A 23,366-nucleotide genomic window follows, 5' to 3' on the forward strand; every position below is an offset into this window, starting at 1 on the left:
TGAAAGTCTTCTTTTTCTTCAATTTGAAGATTTTTTGTTTAAATCTTCTCCTTTGTGTTTTCTATTATCTCCATTAAAATCTTATTGCAATTATATAAAATGAATTATAAAACATTTAGAGACAGGATGTGCTTTCTGGAAATGTTTTCTTAAAGAAAGGGTGTAATTAAATTTTGATGACTACACCTATATGCCTAATTTTAACACCTAACAAAATTTTTGACCAAATTGCTTAACAGTTGATTTGTAAACCCCAGGGTCACAGAAATATCAGAGGCCTAATTCATGTCAACTTAGTCTTATTTATTACTCCATTCAAACCTTAAGTGGGTGGTACCATACAGACTTCTCAGGCCAGAATTTACTTTAAGGTGACAGGGAATTGCTTCATGTGTATATCGTCACTTCATTTTTAGCCCTGGGACTCTTCCTATACAGTGGCCACTTGAAATGGCAAGAGTGCCTCAAAAAGATAGGGAAGTGATCATTCAGGGGCCTTCCTCAGTAATGAAACAAATAAGAGCTGATTGGAAAGCAAATAGCTGTTGGAGGTATTCTGTGGGCTTTGCCGAAGATCCCTGCTGAAACAACCCTCTCATAGTGAGGATCGCAATAATTATCCCTTGTACAGGCTTTTTCTTCTTCCTCATCTCATGTTCTCTCTTCCCCAACTCCTATTTTTTGGAATAATCTAATAAACTAATTTAACATAAGGCCTTGTTTCAAACTGTGCATTCAGAGAACATAAGCTAAGGGACTATTGTGGAGGCTAAAGCAACTCTATCTTTGATGCCAACCTGCTATGTTGACTTATGATTAACTCCAGTTCAGGAAATGTTTCTAAGATTTTCACTTTCACTAACTTACTGCAAATGCTGCCTTAGGTCAAAACAATCTTGATATTATTATAAATACTCACTTGCCATAAGCCCTACCCTAGGCAATTTCTCTATAGTATGTAAATCCTGGGTCCAGGGGATAATGGCTGGGGATCTATCATCTCATCTCACCACAAGACATGACTTCTGTTGCTAAGTCTCTTGAATGTTTCTTTCTGAGAAACTGGATTTTTGACCCTCTTTCTTCACCTCAGAATTTTTGGCCTTTGGGGGTAAGTTTGCATAGACCTGCTTACCACAGAATAATCATTAACAGGAGTAACTCTAGAAAGCTGACCCTGAGGATTCTAGAACTGTTTACTCACTGATTAAAAAGTAATAAAGATTCCCCTACCAGTACGGAGTGAAATTGTGATAACTCCTGGCACAACCATTAAGACCCTCATCTATAGTGAATTGGAACAAAGCACAGGTAAAAGGATATCTTTGGATTGTGCTTTTGAACAATTTTGTGTTTGCCTTACTTTACCGTTTTGATAACTTTGTTAACTATTGCTAATTTGTTAACTTCTCTTATTTTAGAACTTATAAAAAAGAAAAAAGTGCACATTCAGTTTAATGAGGTGTTAATTCAAGGAATGCTGTGAGAGTCAGAAGTTCTAAATGCCAGTGTTTAAAAAGATCCATGTCACAGTGATCTTGGGTAGGCTGGGACACACCAGCTCACTGATGGACCTGAAAATGGATTGCTGTGGGACTACAACCCTACTCAGGATATTCTGAGTTATAAGTGGTATGCTTGGTTGTTTTGTCTTACGTACAGGGAGGAGTCACCTGAGGTAAAAAAAATATATATATGTATAAATGCCTTGGAAGGGACAAATGACTCAATGTTTGGTCAGGGTTCTTGGAAGGTTTGACAAAATGAGATCAGAGAATAGGAATATGGATGGATTTACAGGAGTGAGCAAAATATGTGTATTTTTTGTGTTTTATATTAATGCCCAGCAAACATTACTCACTATACAGGAAGCACTTAACAATAAGCCAGGTAGACTAGTGTATCTTTACTTGAAGGGATCATTACTTCTCATACTTCCTGTTACTTGTATGATGATTCCTTAAAAAGAATCTAAATTGTAAAAGGGATAAAATCTGTACATTGGTTCAAGAGCTTGAGCTCCCCTTAACCAAAGCTAACTTCACTACTGATAATGCTGAATGTACAAACAGTCATCAGCACAGAACAATGGATATGGTACTTGCTTTTGATATAAATAAATAAATACAAAGTATATAATGATATGGTAGGTGGAGTCCAATATTACAAAGCAAAATTAATCAGTATGACAGAGAGGTGGATGTCTTTTTGAAATGGATGAACAGAATTTTTGAATAAGAGGAGACTGGAGCAGAGACCTAAAAGAAAAGAAGGAACAAGGGATATGGATATTTGGAGAAAGGATATTTCAGGAAGGTTGAAATTTAAGTTCAAAGTCTCCGGGGCGGAAGTAGGCCTTGTGTGATGAAATAACAGCCAGTATGCCAGTGTAGCTCGTGTAACTGAAAAAGAGAATATAACTATATGAAGTCCACAGTACATTTGGAGGGATGATTATAAGACTGCAAAAGTCTAAGTTCATGGGTATTATTATGAGTGAAGTGAGAAGCCATTGGAGAATTTGAGAAGAGGAGCCATATGACCTAAATGATAACTTAAGAGAATCTCTCTGTGAGGTGCATTTTGCCCATGGAATAATAATAATACCAGATGCAGGAAGTTACTGTAATAGTCTTTTTGTTTTGTTTTGTTTTGTTTTGTTTTTTGAGATGGAAGCTCACTCTGTCACCCAGGCTGGAGTGCAGTGGCACGATCTCGGCTCACTGCAAGCTCCAGCTCCCAGGTTCACGCCATTCTCATGCCTCAGCCTCCTGAGTAGCTGGGACTACAGGCGCCCGCCACCATGCCCGGCTAATTTTTTATATTTTTAGTAGAGACAGGGTTTCACCATGTTAGCCCGGATTGTCTGGATCTCCTGAGCTCGTGTTCCTCCCACCTCAGCCTCCCAAAGTGCTGGGATTACAGGCGTGAGCCACCACGCCCAGCCTGTAATAGTCTTAGAGAGAGATGATCATGGTTTAGACTAGGTTAGTACAAAGAAAGATGGTGAGGAGAAGTGGCCAAATTCTGGATATACATTTGCATACACACACACACACACACACACTCTTATGTACACATTTTTAAAGAGATCGACCTAATTAGAAGGGAGATTAGGAAGGATGGGCTCAAAAGTCTATTTTAACTCTCAATTTTTTTGGCCATGGGTCAAAGGGATTAATCAGACAAATATATTTTGTTTCTCTATATAATTAGTAACTGTAGAATTTGGATTATATATATAAATGTACATAAGCATAGTAATAGGTTAAAAAATACATATTTTCAGATTAGACTCAACATTCACTTTTATTCAATCTTTTAATTATATGTAAATATTTGGGTAAGCATGATGTGTGACTTGGATTTTCTTTCACACAGCCCAGAGATTCCTTAAAATTTCACTCACAGCTTTAGGGTTAAGAATATGTGTTCTCTGTAGGTATTTAATGCTTATGCATTTTTATTAACTTTTTTCTTTAGATTGCCAATCTTTTTATATTACTTCACAAAGAATTATGGGAAAGGACAAACTGTTTAAACTTTACAAGTTACTATTTTAGAAATAGAGACAGACTTACTGTGACTTTTGTTAGAGATTGCTTTTATGTCATGATTTCAACTGATGCACTTTCAGAAAACCTGCAACCTGGATATATCACCATGATGTGCGAGATGCCACATCATGAGTCACAGTTGAGATGTAATTCATTTCCACATACACACATGTCTTCAACTTTTACAATAAAGTTTATTGAAAAATGTATTTGTTAAAAAGATCAACTTTCCTCAATAATATTTTTCCCTTGATTTTAACATTTATATTCCTTGTCACTGGTTTTCCATTAGTATTTTAAATTGACATTTGAAATGACTTCTCTAAAGATAAGAGTCCAAACAGCAGAGACACTAACCTCCATTCACCTTAGGGAATTCAGGGTGAACTCTTTCATCCCAGGTCTTCTTTTCTTCTCCAGAAATCCACAAATTCCTTACCTCTAAAGACTTCTGCCATCCTAAGCTCTTCCCTGTGTCTTATGCTAGCCTTCCTCTGCAGCTGCCATAAAAATTTTCTATCATATTTCATGGTTTAGCAGATCTAGAATTAAAAAAATGAATTCGTAGAGTTGAACTCATCACCATTTTAAAGTTTCACATAAATGCTTCTCCCACCAAAATATAATATGCTTAGTTGACAGAATGGTTGTGTGGTTAAAACACGGAAGAGGAAGCCAATCTTTGACTATATGTGTAATATCTTTATGGATCCAACTAGCATTTTGCAAGTCACCCACTCTCTTTTTTCTCCTTACTAGTTTGAATTGGCTTATATATGTATTCATAATTATTTGGGTTATGCCTTAGATCAACGCTCATATTCATACAGACACAGAGGTTATATGTGTAGGATTGCATGTAACATTGAGGATGAAGATTTAACTTCTGTTAATAAATTAGTTGCTCTGGATACCTATTCGTCAAAGAGTTTTAGATCAGAAAAAAAAAATAGCATCCAAACTTAATGTTCAATTTACAGATGAGAAAAACAAAGCCCAAGGAGAGGAAGTGACCTATTCCATAGTAGATGGCTAATTATTAAGGGAGCAGTGTCTAGAAGTCATGTCCCTTGTCATTCAATTACACATTTTTTTGATCTATAATACCATAGTTACCAATTGATTAGGGTGTTTGCAAAACTAGCAAACTAATGATGTATTTCCTAAAAATGTTAAATTTACAGGAATAATTCATAGATGAAAACATCTACAATTTCCTATTAGGAAAAATATCCAGCACGCAGCCTACAGCATGCTTGTACATTTTTGAACTGCAAACAAAACTAATCCTCTTGATATTAACCTCAAGTTTAAATTAGTAAGTCATATGTAATTACAGTTCAGTGTTTAAATAGGATTTACTTGAGGAGGGATTGCTTCAGTTTTACACAGAAGCTGACAGAATGCCTAAAGTCAATATACTCCTCCAGGCTAACATTGCATCTACTAGGCAAACTTTGTCTTTACTCAAACTTCAGAGGTGAGGAATGTGAATTATTGCCAAGGTGGATAATGATTATTCACTACAACTTATCCTTTTTTAAAAAAAGATGTTTCTCTGCATAAGACATAAATATTAATAAAGGCTTTTGTTCAGGAATCAGTGCTATGATCAGAAAAGTATGAAGAATCCATACTTCTAGAGTTGAGTTAGCCTAAGGGGAGACAGAAATACCTGACCTATATTAGATGACTCTAGCAATCACTGAGGGAGATAACAAATCTCAGGAATCAAATAAGCACCATTTCCTAAGGACGGAAATACTTCTGAGGACAATGGTAAAGCAGAAACATTTGCTTTGGAACTGCCCTAGAAACGACGCATAAAATTAAAGGGGTACTCCAAACAGACATTTTGTGTAAGACAAAAAGAAAGGTGAAAGAGTGAGATACATATATGTTGAAAAGTATTCAGAACTCACACACAGCAAAGCCTCTCTTGTAGCCATATGAATTTCACACATCCAGCTCTCTTTATTTTTAGTTTAAAGGAGGCACTTATTTCAAAACTTTATGCTTGAAAGATAATACAAAGTCCAGAAACAAGGACCTTTAGACTTTATGTGAACACATCATCTTTTTCTTCCATAACTGCTGAGGCATTGTCCGTATGTCGCTTTGTGAAACATGTTAGTCTAGTACCTCACTCCTGTATTCTTAGAAGGGCCTAATGTTTGAAATAAATATGCTACTTAATTTCTGCATAACTCATATAAGGTGACTTTAAAATATCAGAAACAATTTTATTCTAAGCTACTCTATTATACTCCTTTTAAATTGGGGTGTGGAGGGGACAGACATTAACATATGTCATAAAATAATTTAATAATCCACTCTGTTGAGCATATTTCAAGTATATTTGCATTCACTCTATTTCCTTGACAAATTGCCAGTCTGAAAACTTTAATATACAAAATTATTAAAATTATTAAAGTATGTCTTAAATGTCCTCAAACTATGTAGCAAACATATCCAACATGTGTATGATGACCTAAATGGAAAATATGGACCATAATTATAATGTAGCAATTTATGAGTAAGGATGATGCGCTGGCTTAGGACCTGCATTAAATCGCTCTACCTCTAAATCCTCACCCTGTTTTTCCTCATGTGTTAGATATAAGTCTTCAGTGTGAGGTCACTCAGACTCGAATTTTATATGAATGAGGTTTTTAGCAGTGATGAAACTATTGAAAACATTCTAAGTTTTTTTATTCAAATACTTCAGATTGTCTCTAGTAAAGTTTTATTTTTATTGGAAAAAACTTTAAAAAATAACATACGAGTTGTTAGAATTATGTTAGCAATGCTAGACCTACAGTAAGGTGCATTAAATGCTAATTAAAATGAATAACACTCTAGGGTAACACTTATTTCTTAGAAAAGTATCTCCAGTGCCCTGAAAACATTAATTAGTAAGGAGCTAGATTATTGATGGGGAGAGTTCTTCAAAGATAACTGGGCAGTTACATCCTCGGGACTAGAAAAGAGAAGATTCCATGGCTGTAGTCATTGGCTAGTCACTAAGGGAGCAAAAACAAAAACATCAAGAAAGTAAAAACAAAGATTCAATAGTATTAATAAGAAACATTCATCTGGCTCAAGCTGTTCTGTTAAGTAGTAATTTTAGCTTAGTCTCAAATGTCTCCCAAAGAAGTCTGAGATTTTTCAAAACACATGCCCATTGGATGACTTCTACTGACATCCAGGTGGCATGCTTACCACTTAAACCCCTTCCCCATATATCTCTTGTAGGTTCAGTTAATCTCTTCTTCTGGGCAATTTGTGAGCACCTGCCAAACTCTGAGATTGACAATGCTTAATGTGGAGGGTGAAGATGTCTACTTTGAGGCATTGATTCACCTTGCTGCCAAAGCAGCTGGCAATGCCTTCCATCGCTGCAGAGGCTGCTGGCACCAACACCATGGCTGCTTTGTGCTCCCCAAGTCCTATGGAGATGTTTGAGCTTTTACTCACTTGTTAATTACAGGTCTTAAAGACTCAGGCATAAACCAATGGGATATCACGGGAAGGGAGCTCTGAATGACTAACTGAATTCCAATTGAGAATAATTCCTCCAATCTTATGCTGGTCTTTGAACCACATTTTTGCAACCAGTTTTTCTTAATAAAAATCATACTTTCCCAAGAAATTCTGTATTTCTGGTTTTGGACTGTTCACAAGGCAATTGTTGGCAACTCAAAACTTCCCAAGGCTTAGCTATATTATACCAGAGCTCTGTTTTCAATCAAAAAGTTTTCTGAATAGAAAAGTCAATATTCCTGTTGTACATGGCATTCATTCTAAATAATGCTATTACTTGAAACTCTTTCATAAGGCTGATATTTGCAGGACTCATGGGTTACACTGCAAAATAATCATCTTTTGTCTTCCTCATTGCCTCATTCAATCTGCTCATACAGTAGTTAATCTTTATTCATGGTGATAGCTTGGAAAAATTCCATGTTTTCTTTAGTAATTTTGGGTTAATTCAAAGTTCTAGCATCAAATTTAAATATGAACACAGACTTAGCAGTTAAAATACTGGTCCAAGACATTAATTAAATCATGAACTTAAAGTGAAGTATCCTCCATTCGTTGATCTGGGATCTGCACTAGGTAGGCAGCCTGTCCTAGACAAAGAGGTCATGGTGAGCTCCTTCTAATATCCAGTAAATGAGCTCTAGCCTTTCTCTTTTTTCAATAAGGCTTGCTAGAGATATATTAATTTTATTAATTTTCAAAGGACTTAGTTTTAGCTTTATGATTTTTGTATATTATTTGTACAAATTATTGATTTCCATTCATATTTTATTATTTTCTCCCTTATACTTATTTAGTTTAATTTGCTCTTCCTTTCCCAGTATTTTAAGGTAAAATCTTAGGTGTTTATTTTCCATTATGAGCATTTTAACTTATAACACTTAAAGTTGAAATGTACATTTTTTGATAAATACTGTGTGTGTATACATCTCACAAGTTTTGCTACACTGTGTTTTCATTATCATTCAATTTTACTTATTTTCTAATGTGCCTTGTTCTTTTTCATTGTTCTAAAATTTATTTAGAATTGTTTAGCTTTATGCTCACATATTTGGGACACTTTAGGTACCTTTTCACACTGACTTCTAATTTGTTTATTATTTATTTTTTAATTTCGTTACTGTTTTTAAAAATTTGTGTGGGTACACGGTAGGTGCATATGTTTATGAGGTGCATGAGATATTTTGACAGGCATGCAATGTGAAATAAGCACATCATGGAATTTAATTCAGTTGTGCTCAGAGAACATATTCCATATTATTCAAATCCTTGGAGATGTATACCATTTTCGGTTCTCACATATTGTCATCTTATTAACCTTTCATGTATGTTAGAAAAATAAGGAATATTCTACATTGGTTGGGTATAGTATTGTATAAGTGCCAATTAAGTCAGGTTGGTGGTGAATGTCAGAATTTCTATGTTCTTATCACATTTTGTTTTCTTATCCTAATTGTTAGGAGATGCATTTAAATCCTAAATTTTATTTGTATTTCTCCCTTTAGTTTTGTCCATTTTCTGTGGACCTGAAGCTCTGTTACAAATGGGTAGATATTAAGGATGACTATATTTGTTGATTAATTGACTCTCTTATTATTGTGAAATGATTTTCTTTTTCTCTATTAATACTCTTTGTCTTGTAATCTACTTTATCTGACATCTACAAAGAAACATTCTTGTGAATACTGTTTGCATGGATTATTTTTCATTTTATTCTACCTGCAGCTTTATATTTAAAGTCTTTCCCTTGTAATAATCACTTAGATTGGCCTTGCTTTTTATCTAGCCATACCATCTCAGCTTTTATTTAAAATGTTTAATGTATTTATATTTTATGTTACTATTAAGATGGGTTTGAATCAACCATCTTACCATTTGTCATTTGTTTTCTGTGTTCTTGTTCTATCTTTCCGGCAGTATTCCACATTAATCAAACATTTTTTAACATTTCATTTTATTTTATAATATTTTTGCATAAATACTTGCTTTATTTATTTAATGCTTACTCTAGGGATTGTTGTATGTATTTTTATATTCAGCGTATTTTGAAATAATATTATACAACTTCAGTTTTAAAGAACCCTACAAAAGTATGTACCTACTTAAATCCTTCCATTCCTAAGAGCTATTATTGTCATATATTTTACTTTTTACATATATGATGAATCACAAATTATGTTATTATTACTATCAAATAGGCCACTTTTTTAAATAGAGAAAAGCTCATATTTTTGCATGTTTTTATCAGGATAAATATGCTGGTGTTTTAAAAACAAAACAGTAAGAAATGGGTGAATGTGGCAATTACAGGTATTAATTTAACACATAAATTTTGAATACTCTTAGAAATATTAATTATATACTAAACAAGCTATGGTTTATTTGTATTTCTGTCTACTACACTTTATCTGCATAACACATGTCTTCTGTTTTAAAGAACAAATTAAATGTATAAAAGTAACGTTTACTTTTCCAGGGGATTTGGAAATTTTTTTAATTTTAAATAAGAGAGGGATCCTGGATAACTTAAAAGAATATAAAGCAGCATACTTTATATGGATTTGGATTTAATTCTAATTCTAATATTTTGGAGACATAGTTTTATTTCATTAAAGCTTAAATGGAAAAAATCAAGTTACATTATTTCCTCCAGGGAATTAAAATTAGTTTAAAAATAACTGCCTAAATAATTTTATACTTGATATAATGTCTAATCTCATCAGAAGCCCTATTGCTGCTTTTGTCATTAAATACAGTAAATACATTCTAGCACTCTTCTTATGTCCCTTTTTTGTTTTTTAACAGACCTCATCGAAAGCAGAGTCTGGCTTTAAGTTGAATAAGTTAATGAATTTAGTCAATCTATATTAAAGGAAAAATTAGTTAACATCTTTCTTACCGCACCCATGACAGTTAGATTTCCATTTGTCTATATTATTTGGAGAATTCATCTCTTTATTATCAATAGGATGATTGACTATCAGGCAGTTAAATTTTGAGAGTTGAGAGCAGAGGGACAGGTAAAGGAGAAGCCGAGTAGAGAATAACTGAGCATTTTATGTTTGTTTATTAAGGAAACAAAAGAATGCTATACTGGATTTATTCATTTTCCAACCATTTGTGTTGAGTTCAGTAGCTCCTAAGTAGTTGTTTTCTTTAAATTTTTGTATTTTCCAAATGTCACATTTTTGATGAATGTGAATTGGTTTATAAATAAGTAAAATGCATTGCATGAACTCTCAGTATAAAATAGGAGTAAATACAATGAAATCTTGTCATTGTTCATAAAGCCTTCAAATCCAAGGTTTCATTTGCCAGGAAAAGAGAAACTGAATGTAATTTCTTTTCAACACTGAAATGAAATGCTTGTGTTCTAGGACATTTCAGTTTTGTGTATTGATGGGCAGTGGGGAGGGCTGATATGCTATTGCTAAATTGCTAAATGTTATTAGGAAGTTTTCCTAAGGTTAAGGGTATAAAAATGTCAGTCAACAAACCATACTTGTGGTGAATCATTCAACAGTATTAAACCTGATGTGCCTCCTAGGTTTAATGTTGCATTAACTTCATCTTGCATTAACTTCAAATCCATTACTGAGTTTTGCATCCAAAAATACCCTCTTTTTGCCAGCATTTATTTGTAAGATTCTTCTGATTGCACTGAGTTTCCTCTGCTGTCTTCCAATAATGACATTGTTTCAGCTGTGAGAACATATTAGGAAATATATGATGCTTGCAGTTTTGCAGAAGTTGATTTCCCCCTGTGGAATAATCTTCATTCTAATTTGACTGTAAAATCCCCCATAAATTATTTCAATCTCATTTTAGACTGGGACATATTTCATTGATTGGTAATAGCCTTAAATTACTTTTTATTGTGATTGTAATGTTTTCTTGTCAAATAGCAGGAAACAGTAAATTATAGAGTAATTTAACAGGTGGAAATATACACAAGCAAAAATTGTTAGCAACAAAGATAAACCATTAGAACAAATTCTAGTCTGCGCATACCTAATCAGTTCTTCCATGTCTACAGTTTAAGAAAGCAGTTCTGTCTGCCACAAAGTTTAGTTAATATAGAATCCTGAACTCATTTTTTAAAATGTAATCTGTATATTTGAAAATCATGGAGCCGTAAAATTAGAATGCAACAAAATATATTTAATGGTATTTATTTGGGGTAAGGTTGCTTTAATACCAGAGACTCCATATTGAAAGCCCAGTATTAAACTCTTATGCTAGCCATAAACCAGTAAAGACTCCTTGACCTTAAATGAGCTTTTCTAGTACACACTCAGTCAAAATGATGTCATCGCTTTTAGTGAAAGAGAAGTGGGTTACATACAAGAAATATAATTGCATTGAGAATACTGTAACCATAGAGTCTTCATGGAATTTGTTTGCACATTTCTGATGGAAGTCCTCAGGGATTTCTAGTCGGCTCTAATCAGAAATAAAAAGTTATGAAAATCAGTTTTCTTTCATAAGAAGGCTGAATCCGCAAAACCTTCTAGTTATCTGAGTGGCACTGTTGTCTAATCAAACATGAGTACTCCATTTCTAAACCCAAATCAGATCCACTTTAGTGTCCTCAGAAAATAGCTCAACATTTCCAGAATCCAGTGACATAATTAAAGAAAAACATCACTTTGGAGAATTTCAACAACCCTTAATCATCAACCTGTCTTTTTGGAAATTTTCAAATTATTAAATTTACCACATTGATTAATGAAATTAGCAATAGTTGGATATTATTAAACCAGATCAGTGAAGAAATGAGAAAATCCAAATGCAATGACATGACAAATATTTTACTTTGGGAAATGTTAAATAATATTAAATAATGTGTGTGTATGATAGTATGTAAATTGTATGCTTGACTGCATTTGTGTATCTGTATATCTTTAAAAGTATCTTCAACTGAATATCACATTACATTTTTAATCACTAGAATAGCATACGTTAGCATTAAATAAAGCTAAAGAAATGTACTATATGATTTTTTTCAATGAAGTAATGGAATGTGGTGGAAATTATGTGGATTTCTGAGCCAAGAGGCTTGGATTCAATTGCTGGTTACAATATATACTTTTTATATAATTTTGTTCATGGAATGTTTTTCTGCATAACTATAAAAAGGGTAAGACTTATTTTAAGCTATGGCACTAAGATTAAATATCATATTTACACCTGCCTTAAATCCATTCTGAAACAATAAATAATGACATAAATTGTTTAGCATAGAGTGGATGCTCCATAAGTTGTAACCATATTATTTTACCAAGTCTAAACTGTTACTCACATATGAGTGGGTTCCATTGCTTGGCAGGTGACAGCTCAATGACTACAACCAAAGAGGTTTAAATAAGAGGATTTTATTATTTATCAAAAGTAAGAAAACCGGGGACAGTTCCCAAAGCAATGCCTCTTCGAACGAAGATGAAAGTGAGGTATTTATTGTGTTGTTCAGCTGAGTCATTGTACGTAAAGGAAAGGTAAAGGCAGCACAGGCACCATCATGGATCATGCTTCTTCACACATCACATATATAGTAAATGGTGAATAAGCTCCTCCCTGGGGATGGATATTAGTGTGTAATATGGTTTGGCTCTGTGCCCCACCCAAATCTTGTGTCAAATTGTGATTCCGTGTTGGAGGAGGGGCATAGTGGGAGGTGGTTGGATCATCAGGGCGGATTTTCCCCTTAGTTATGATTGTGGGTGAGTTCTCATGAGATCTGGTTGTGTGAAAGTGTGTAGCACTTCTCCCTTGGTTCTCTCTCTCTCTCTCTCTCTCTTTCTCTCTCCCTCTCTTTCCTGCTGCCATGTGAAGAAGTGCTTGCTTCCCCTTTGCCTTCCACCATGATTGTAAGTTTCCTTAGGACTCAACAGCCATGCCTCCTATATAGCCTGTGGAACTGTGAGTCAGTTAAACCTCCTTTCTTTATAAACTACCGAGTCTCAGATAGTTCTTTATATGAATGTGAAAACAGACTAATACAGAAAATGGTAATGCTGAGAGTTCACCAAAGTTTTCCTCCAATTTAGGCATCTCTGGATCCAACATGTTTTTGTTTGCCAGGGCTGGGCTTCTTCCTGTAACTTTTGGATGCAACAAAACCTCAAGGTCCAACAGTTACTAATGGGTACTTTTTCACACTGTGCATCTGAAAATATGGGGACCCTGGATTGCAAATCTCCCCAAAACATTCCACTCCTGATTCTTGAGGGGTTAGAGATGGAGCTCATTCTTCTGTATCTACTTCATGTTGTGTCTTCTAAAGTTAGAGGAGTGAAACTCTCCAGCTGCTGAGTTCACATAAGTTTTTGGGTCCTCTAAAATTGCTTGAAGGGGCAAGTATTGTATTAATAATAAAAGCTCAAGATGGAACTGCTAGAGTTTGGAGGACACAAAGTTTTCTATCAATTTAAATGTACAGGGACCGAAAAGTAACCTGAGAACAATGGCCACTAGGGGCCCCAGCAGAGAAAGCAACCAGGTGAAGTGAGAGTGCATTCTAAACTTGGTTGGTTGAGCTACACTTTTTGTTGAAGGAACACAGCTATTCTGCTTGTTTAAACATTTCCTTTATATTAACCTCTATTTCCCCAAAGGCATTTACCCAGGTGCAATAGAAGATATTGGTGACTGCATGTATCCCTCCTTGTTCTGTTAGTAAATAGTCTAAGTCCAATCAGTTATTCAATACTACATTAGCTAGTGAATTTAAAGAAAGATGCATATTTCAGAGATTCTCCATCATTTTAGCTTCCAGATTCTCAAGTGTTCAGGTTAAATTTCTTAGGGCGACCTTAGTCAAAATTCCAACAAGAGGCAGCCACAATTAGTGCAATAACCCTTTGTGGTCTATTATAATGGGTGGTCATACTATGAAACGTTATCTAATGGGCCCCAGAAGGCCCACAGTACATTGTCCTAGCTGTATTACATTGTCAACACAGGGGTGAGCCACTGCAAGTAGCAGAGAGGAAAGAACCATAGAGAATTTATAGCTAAGGAGCTTGTGGTGGGGTGAGCCACAGATGAAAACATATCCTGGAGGTGCACACACCCTCGTGGGAGTGATGAAGTTTAACAACCAAGCAATTGGAGGCCCCAAGGGGCACAGGTAGTCCCATCACATTAGAGGAATAAGGATCCTCCATAAGTCAGGCTAAGATTTACTTGTCCTGTTGAAGCTCTTCCATCAGCTTTGAGGGTGAGAAATAATAGTTTCCAATATCAAGGAATTTATTTATCTCTTGCCAAAGTTTACATTGATTATGATAACCAGTGTTATCGTCTATTATGTCCCCAAAGACCTCTGTGAGAAAACACTAATGGTTGGTGTTTAGAGTGCAATGGCTAGTAAGGTTAAAGTTGAAAAGTACATAACAGATTCCTCTCCATAACATATTTGATACTTTCCCCCTTTTCCTGAACTATTTAAATGAACAAGGCCTATTCTCCTGGTGACACGGCCCTTAGGGGTGAATTCCACACAATCTATAGGCCAGGAAGGACCTATTCAGATCACAATGGGCACAGGTGGGATGTGGGATTTTCACTTTGCCACCCTGAGGTTAATGTCTCCCCTCAAAGATAAGTAACAAGCCACCTCATAGGAGTCTGGAGATGCCTATGGCATATTCAACATTGGACAGGTTATTCCCACTGGGTATAACATGGGAGAAGTTTACTATGCATTGGCTTCCCAGAGACCACTGGCTGAGAAGCCAATGGTCTAAAGTGGCCAACCAGCATAAGGGAAAGAGAGGGTTCATTCTAAAATATTATATGGAGAGATTCATCACCAACTAAGAATCTCAACAGAATATAAAAGGGCAATAAGCATGAAGATTCCTACAAGGATAAGAAAGATGTCTACTATGTCAAAAGAATGACAAGGAAACATTTTACTTATCTGAGCTTTTTATTCTGAAAACCAATTTGAGGTCTATGACAGGTTCACAAGTGTATGCTGCAGAGGTGTTCTCTGGGAGCTCCTGGGCTTTGTTCACTCTGGAGTGATGGATCCAGGGAGTTATTCCCTGGAGTTTAAGGGAATAATTTGTAGTTAGAAGAATTAGGTAGGGCCCTATCCTTATGGGGCTGAGTTGATCCTGGGGGAACATTCTCTTCCAGGTCTTGAGCTGTACCCAGTCCCCTGGGTTGTATGAGTGAAGTTTTCCCTTGGAGGGGACTGTGAGGCTTAGATTGCCAAAAGGGTTAAGAGCAGCTACCATGAAACCCAAATGAATGATGTGCTTTTGTGTCTCTTTCTATATCCTTGTCTGGGCAAGAAAGGCAGCTGGTCAGGCCCAGATAAGGCCTTTCACATAACATTTCAAAGCGCTAAGTCCCACTTTGCCTCTAGGTGCTGCTTGTATGTGGACCAAAGTTATGTATAATAGCTTCAACCAATTTTCTTTGGCTTCCTGACATAACCTGGCTAAAGTACCCTTGAGAATTCTATTAGCCCTTTAAGTCTTCCCTGAGAATTGTGGTCTCCAGGCAGCATACAACTTCCATTGTTTGCCCAAGACATGGGAAGTTTTTGCCACTAAGTTAGAAGTAAATAAGGACCCATTATCCTTCTGGATGTACCTAGGAAGACTGAATGGAGGGATAGTGTTTGTAAGTAAAGCCTTTATGACTTTTCCTGCCTTTTTGGTCCAGCATAGAAAAGCCTCTATCCAAACGGTAAGGATATTAACAAGTACCAAGGACTATTTAAATCCTCCAGTAACCATAGGCCTAAGAGTGAAGTCAACATGCCAGTCTTCCTTGGGCAGTTCCCCCTGAATTGTATCACTTTAGCAAAAGGAGGTATGGGAGGTCTGGTTTGGGCATTGTTTTTCTGACTATATAAATATTAGTCCATCACTTTGCCATTATTTCTTTGGGGTTCTCATTATGAGAAACCATGCATAGCCTGAGGAGTCAGGTGAATGTTTTACAATAGCCCACCTCAGATTTTTGGGCACTCATATCCCACCACTCTTGCTTAGGGCCTACTGCACTGAGAGGGAACTGATGATATCCTCTTGTGTGACCTCCTACAATTCCCCAGGGGACACTTCAGCTTATATTTGTAAAGATGTACTGAAGAAAGCAAGGACATTTGGAGGACCTCCTCTCTTCTTACAACTCTTTTAGTCACAGAATCTGCCAGGTTGTTCCCCATTAGTATTTCAGAGTCCCCATCTCATGACCCCAGCAATGGACTACAGTAATCTGTCTAGGCATTTCCATCACCTGCAGCATTGCCAATATTTCTATTGCATATTTGATTTCTAGATTAGTGGCATTGAGAAGTCCCCTTGTCTTCCAGAATGCACCATAGGCATGGACCACAAAGAAAGTGTATTTTGTGTCTATGTGAACAAGTCAAGGACTTGTCCTTTCCTAGTGCTAGGGCTGTGGTTAAGACTATTATCTCAGCCTGTTGGGCTGAAGTCCCTTCAGGGAGGCCCTTAGGCTTGGCAGTTTCTTGTAGGGACACAACTGTGCATTCTGCCCTTCTTTGGCATCCTTCCTTGAACTGACTGCCATCTACAAGCCATATGTCTTCCGAACTAGGAAGAGGGTTGCTCTGCAAATCTTTTCTACTGATATATATTTCCTCTATGGTGGTGGAGCAGCCATGGATTAGGGTATCCTTGGTAATGGGCATTAGGTTAACAGGGTTTCGGATTTGGCATATATGCAGCAGAAGTTGGGGGTGTACACCAGCAGGGCCCAATACTGCAGCATTCTGCTTCTTGTTAACCAGTGATGCCCCCTTGGCTTCCAATACACTTACTTGTCACTTGGTGGGAGACCTGAATTGTCAAATCTTGGCCCATTGTGAACTCTCAGCTTCCTGGGTACGTGTACAAGTGGCAGCCACTGCCATAGTACAGGGGGATCACCCTCTTGCAATACCATCAAGTAGGTCACTAAGGACTTGCTTTATGAATCTGGGTGCTCCTGTATTGGGTGCATATATATTTAGGATAGTTAGCTCTTCTTGTTGAATTGATCCCTTGACCATTATGTAATGGCCTTCTTTGTCTCTTTTGATCTTTGTTGGTTTAAAGTCTGTTTTATCAGAGACTAGGATTGCAACCCATGCCTTTTTTTGTTTTCCATTTGCTTGGTAGATCTTCCTCCATCCCTTTATTTTGAGCCTATGTGTGTCTCTGCACATGAGTTGGGTTTCCTGATTACAGCACACTGATGGGTCTTGACTCTTTATCCAATTTGCCAGTCTGTGTCTTTTAATTGGAGCATTTAGCCCATTTACATTTGAGGTTAATATTGTTATGTGTGAATTTGATCCTGTCATTATGATGTTAGCTGGTTATTTTGCTCATTAGTTGATGCAGTTTCTTCCTAACCTTGATGGTCTTTACAATTTGGCTTGTTTTTGCAGTGGCTGGTACCAGTTGTTCCTTTCCATGTTTAGTGCTTCCTTCAGGAGCTCTTTTAGGGCAGGCCTGGTGGTGACAAAATCTCTCAGCGTCTGCTTGTCTGTAAAGTATTTTATTTCTCCTTCACTTATGAAGCTTAGTTTGACTGGATATGAAATTCTGGGTTGAAAATTATTTTCTTTAAGAATGTTGAATATTGGCCCCCACTCTCTTCTGGCTTGTAGAGTTTCTGCCGAGAGATTAGCTGTTAGTCTGATGGGCTTCTCTTTGTGGGTAACCCAACCTTTCTCTCTGGCTGCCCTTAACATTTTTTCCTTCATTTCAACTTTGGTGAATCTGACAATTATGTATCTTGGAGTTACTCTTCTCGAGGAGTATCTTTGTGGTGTTCTCTGTATTTCCTGAATTTGAATGTTGGCCTGCCTTGCTAGATTGGGGAATTTCTCCTGGATAATATCCTGCAGAGTGTTTTCCAACTTGGTTCCATTCTCCCTGTCACTTTCAGGTACACCAATCAGACGTAGATTTGGTCTTTTCACATAGTCCCATATTTCTTGGAGGCTTTGTTCCTTTCTTTTTATTCTTTTTTCTCTAAACTTCTCTTCTCACTTCATTTCATTCATTTCATCTTCCATCGCTGATACCTTTTCTTCCAGTTGATTGCATTGGCTACTGAGGCTTGTGCATTTGTCACGTAGTTCTCATGCCGTGGTTTTCAGCTCCATCCGGTCCTTTAAGGACTTCTCTGCATTGCTTATTCTAGTTAGCCATTCCTGTAATGTGGAGCCAAGATGGCTGAATAGGAACAGCTGCAGTCTACAGCTCCCAGCATGAGTGACGCAGAAGATGGGTGATTTCTGCATTTCCAACTGAGTTACCGGGTTCATCTCACTGGGGAGTGCCAGACAGTGGGTGCAGCGCACTGTGCATGAGCCAAAGCAGGGCGAGGCATCGCCTCACCGGGGAAGTGCAAGGGGTCAGGGAATTCCCTTTCCTAATCAAAGAAAGGGGTGACAGACGGCACCTGGAAAATTGGGTCAGTCCCACCCTAATACTGTGCTTTTCCAACGGGCTTAACAAACGGCACACTAGGAGATTATATCCCGCACCTGGCTCGGAGGTTCCTATGCCCATGGAGCCTCGCTCATTGCTAGCACAGCAGTCTGAGTTCAAACTGCAAGGCAGCAGCAAAGCTGGGGGAGGGGCACCCACCATTGCCAAGGCTTGAGTAGGTAAACAAAGCAGCAGGAAGCTCAAACTTGGTGGAGCCCACCACAGCTCAAGGAGGCCTGTCTACCTCAGTAGGCTGCACCTCTAGGGGCAGGGCACAGACAAACAAAAGGCAGCAGTAACATCTGCAGACTTAAATTTCCCTGTGTGACAGTTTTGAAGAGAGCAGTGGTTCTCCCAGCATGCAGCTTGAGACCTGAGAACTGGCAGGCTGCCTCCTCAAGTGGGTCCCTGACCCCCAAGTAGCCTAACTGGGAGGCACCCCCCAGTAGGGGCAGATTGACACCTCACATGGTTGGGTACTCCTCTGAGACAAAACTTCCAGAGGAACGATCAGGGAGCAGCATTTGCAGTTCACCAATAACTGACTCTTCTTTTTTCTACTTTCCTAAATGGAAACATAGGTTACTGATTTTAGATCTCTCTTCTTTCTCTATAAATGCATTCAATACTATAAATTTCTCTCTAAGCACTGCTTTTGCTGCACACCACAGATTTGTTATGTTGTGTTTTCATTTTCCTTTAATTAAAAAATACACTTTTAGTTTCTCTTGAAATTTTCTTTTCTCTTTTTTTTTTTTTTTTTTGATGTAGTCTCACTCTGTTGCCCAGACTGGAGTGCAGTGGTGCGATCTCGGCTCACTCCAACCTCTGCCTCCCGGGTTCAAACGATTCCCCTACCTCAACCTCCTGAGTAGCTGGGACTACAGACACGTGCTACCACACACGGCTAATATTTTGTATTTTAGTAGAGATGGGGTTTCACCATGTTGGCCAGGATGGTCTCCATCTCCTGACCTCGTGATTCACCCACCTTGGCCTCCCATAGTGCTGGGATTATAGGCGTGAGCCACCGCGCCCAGCAGAGATTCTCTTTTTTACTTTATCTTTTAGTTTCTTTGACTCATGCTATATAGAAGCGCATTGTTTTATCTTCATGCACTTGAAGATTTTCCAGTTATCTTTCTGTTATTGATTTCTATTTTAATTCCACTGTGGTCTGAGAATAGACATTGTAAGATTTCTATTTTTAAAAATTAACTCAGGTGTGCTTTATGGCCCAGAATGTGGTATACCTTGAGTGTTGTTTGACATTAACAGGCAATATGTCAGAAGGGACACAATATGTATTTGTGAGATGTCATTTACTTAAAGAAGTGTTCGCAGATTCATTAAGTGTAAAACTGAATCATATGGAAACAATATGAGATTATAAAATAAATATTAATGAACTATATTGCAGGAGACAGCAAATCGTTTATGGAAACCAAATGAAATGCTATGCCAATAAAAAACAGACAAGAATAAAGAGATAAAGTGAAAAAAAAGAACAAATGACTATAACATCACACATAGGCATTGGACTAAACTAATCAGGAAACTGAAATTTTTATGAAGGATCAAAGCACAGGAAAGAGGGTTTCTGCTCTACAGCGGTGCAGCAATTTGCTGTGTTATTTGCATTCCATGAATACTTGTTACCTATCTTACTATCTCACATTAAAATAAAATGTTCCCTAACATTTATCCATTTTGGGAACCATCAAGAAAAGACGAGGTCAAACTTATGACAGAGCATGTTTATAATTGCTGAAAACAAGATCAGGTATCTACTGAAATTTCAGGAATTTACATTGATACATCTTATAGCTGGTATCTAAGAAGATCATAAAATTAACAATTTTCTAGAAACATCTTTAAAAATAAATAAACTTCTTACAAACTGATATTTCCCCTTTTTCAAAGGCAAGTTTCAACTTTGAGTTGGAAGTTTTGATCTGCATCTATGTCATCTGCTAATATCAGACAAATATCATCATTCTTATAGGTGTGGCCACACATTTTTTTGGATTCAAAAGTTGTGCATATCAATTATTAAAATGTTTTAAATTTTTAAGTTGTAAAGAGAAGAAGCTTCCAATATTGTTTCTGGGTATGCTAATGAGATTACATTATTTATGACATGAAACAAATTATTAAGCAGCTTCACAAAAGACATAAGTCTTAGACCTTCCCTTAAAGTTTGAACTTTTCTCATTTACAAAATTACGCTAATCTGGGGGACTAAAGTTTCCCAGGATATGCAAATTTCTGAATTCACTACACCACTATGTCATTTATTTCTACGTTTCTATGTGTGCAATAGGCTTTCCTATAATAGTTTAGGCCACAACACCCACAGAACACAGATGTGTGCCTTTCTCAAAGTGAATGAGCTTAACCTGAAATGGCTTATGATTCATTCTGTTAATATCTGTGCAATTAGAGGAAGCAAAGCTACTTTTGGTTTTCCAGGCTTAGCAGTAAAACTTATACTTTCGAAACCCTTTCAATTTGGGAGCATATTAACCACTACATTTCTTTCAAGCCTGACTTAATCTCATCATCTACTTAATCCATAAGTTGTATTTCCTCATTGAGAGCCTCTTCTTTCTGCTTTAGCACTTCTACTGCCCTGCAAATACTGATTATCTCTCAGAGTCCCATGATGACATGACATTAATATGTTTGTTGTTTTAAAAAAATCTCAAGTCATAGAAGAATTTTAAGTTCTGAAGTTTGTAGCAAAATTCAAAATGTCTTTTATAATGTATTTTCTCATTGTTGCTTTCATTTTTTGCTTTCAACACTATTTGGCACACTTTAATGATTTAATTCTGGTTGAGACTAGATTTGATTCTCTGATTTGACGCAGAATAAAATTCCTAACCCTATGAACTATCAATGCTCTATGTTCTAGGACATTGATAGAACATATCAATGCTCTAGATACTGAGGGGGAGGCTTCATAATCATGGCAGAATAGACTGATAGAATATATCAATGCTCTAGATACTGGGGGGAGGCTTCATAATCATGGCAGAATAGACTGATAGAATATATGAATGCTCTAGATACTGAGGGGGAGGCTTCATAATCATGGCAGAATAGACTGATAGAATATATCAATGCTCTAGACACTGATGGGGAGGCTTCATAATCATGGCAGAATATGCTGATAGAATATATCAGTGCTCTAGATACTGATGGGGAGGCTTCATAATCATGGCAGAATAGACTGATAGAATATATCAATGCCCTAGATACTGATGGGGAGGCTTCATAATCATGGCAGAATAGACTGATAGAATATATCAATGCTCTAGACACTGATGGGGGAGGCTTCATAATCATGGCAGAATGTGCTGATAGAATATATCGGTGCTCTAGATACTGATGGGGAGGCTTCATAATCATGGCAGAATATGCTGATAGACTATATCAGTGCGCTAGATACTGATGGGGAGGCTTCATATTCATAGCAGAATATACTGATAGAGTATATCAATGCTCTAGATACTGATGGGGAGGCTTCATAATCATGGCAGAATAGACTGATAGAATATATCAATGCCCTAGATACTGATGGGGAGGCTTCATAATCATGGCAGAATAGACTGATAGAATATATCAATGCCCTAGATACTGATGGGGAGGCTTCATAATCATGGCAGAATAGACTGATAGAATATATCAATGCTCTAGATACTGATGGGGAGGCTTCATAATCATGGCAGAATATGCTGATAGAATATATCAGTGCTCTAGATACTGATGGGGAGGCTTCATAATCATGGCAGAATATGCTGATAGAATATATCAGTGCTCTGGACAATAGTAAATATCTATCGCAGGTTCAACAAATAAAAGCAGAGAGAAATTCAGTCTGTAGCCCCAGATACAAGTTTTAACATTAACTTTTAAATTTGACTTTTTTTGTCATGGACAATTAATGTGCAAGAATAAAGAAGCCAGAACTATCAAGAGAACTATCAAAGGTAAATCTCCTGAGAGGAAAAATACTGGATTAAAATATATTTGCCCAAATATATGCCTTTGAATAATGGCAACAAATATACAAATGTTGCATGGCTCAAGAATAATCCATAAACTTACCTTCCTTTTCTAATAATATACACCCAGAAGAAGCTATAAAAATAGTTACATATAGGGTATTGGATAAATAACACTAATAATCTGAATATTTAAAATCCCTCATTTATTCAAACATTTGTGAATTACAGAAATTCCTTGTTTATATCATTTACAAATAAACTTTGAGTAAATGTCTCATATGACAAAGATTTCACTTAATATCTCCGGAAGCAGTCCCTACCTTTGTTGAATAGTTGTAACTATTATAATTTTACCAAATATTATGAGATAATAACCCTTGTCTTATAATTTTCAATCATTGATTCTATTCCTACATCCCTGAAAAACACGAAAGGAGTTGGCTCCGATTTTACATGGTTATTTTAAAAATATTTTGATAACTTTGATGTCTTTACATTTTCTTTGTCCTTCTAAATAAATTAGATTTCTTCAACCATCCATATATGTAGCACAGACTGTAGCTAACCAAATGAGTCTCTCTGGCTCTTAAGTACTCTTTTTTGTCAAATTTCATCTTAAAATGTGGTCTCAAAAATTGAATCAATATTTTATAAATTGCCTGATTAATTTGATATTCATGGTAAGGCAAAAGTAATTGGATTAACAATTAAGACCTTATGTGGATTTGCAATATAATTCTACTGCAAAATTGACTTCAAGACAGTATGTGATAATTGTTCAAGAA

The 23,366-nt window shown here is 36.5% G+C and overlaps 1 long non-coding RNA gene across 1 annotated transcript in view; it reads left to right on the top strand.

The window, feature by feature from the left end:
* The first annotated feature begins 1,224 nt into the window (after positions 1-1,224).
* LOC134809576 (uncharacterized) overlaps positions 1,225-23,366 on the top strand; it is a 94,934-nt gene continuing 72,792 nt past the window's right edge. The window contains exon 1 of the long non-coding RNA XR_010155652.1: positions 1,225-1,311. This is a non-coding gene — a long non-coding RNA (uncharacterized LOC134809576). The remainder of the gene's footprint in view (positions 1,312-23,366) is intronic.

The sequence above is a fragment of the Pan troglodytes genome, chromosome 2 (genome assembly GCF_028858775.2).
Source record: "Pan troglodytes isolate AG18354 chromosome 2, NHGRI_mPanTro3-v2.0_pri, whole genome shotgun sequence".
Lineage (NCBI taxonomy): Eukaryota > Metazoa > Chordata > Mammalia > Primates > Hominidae > Pan > Pan troglodytes.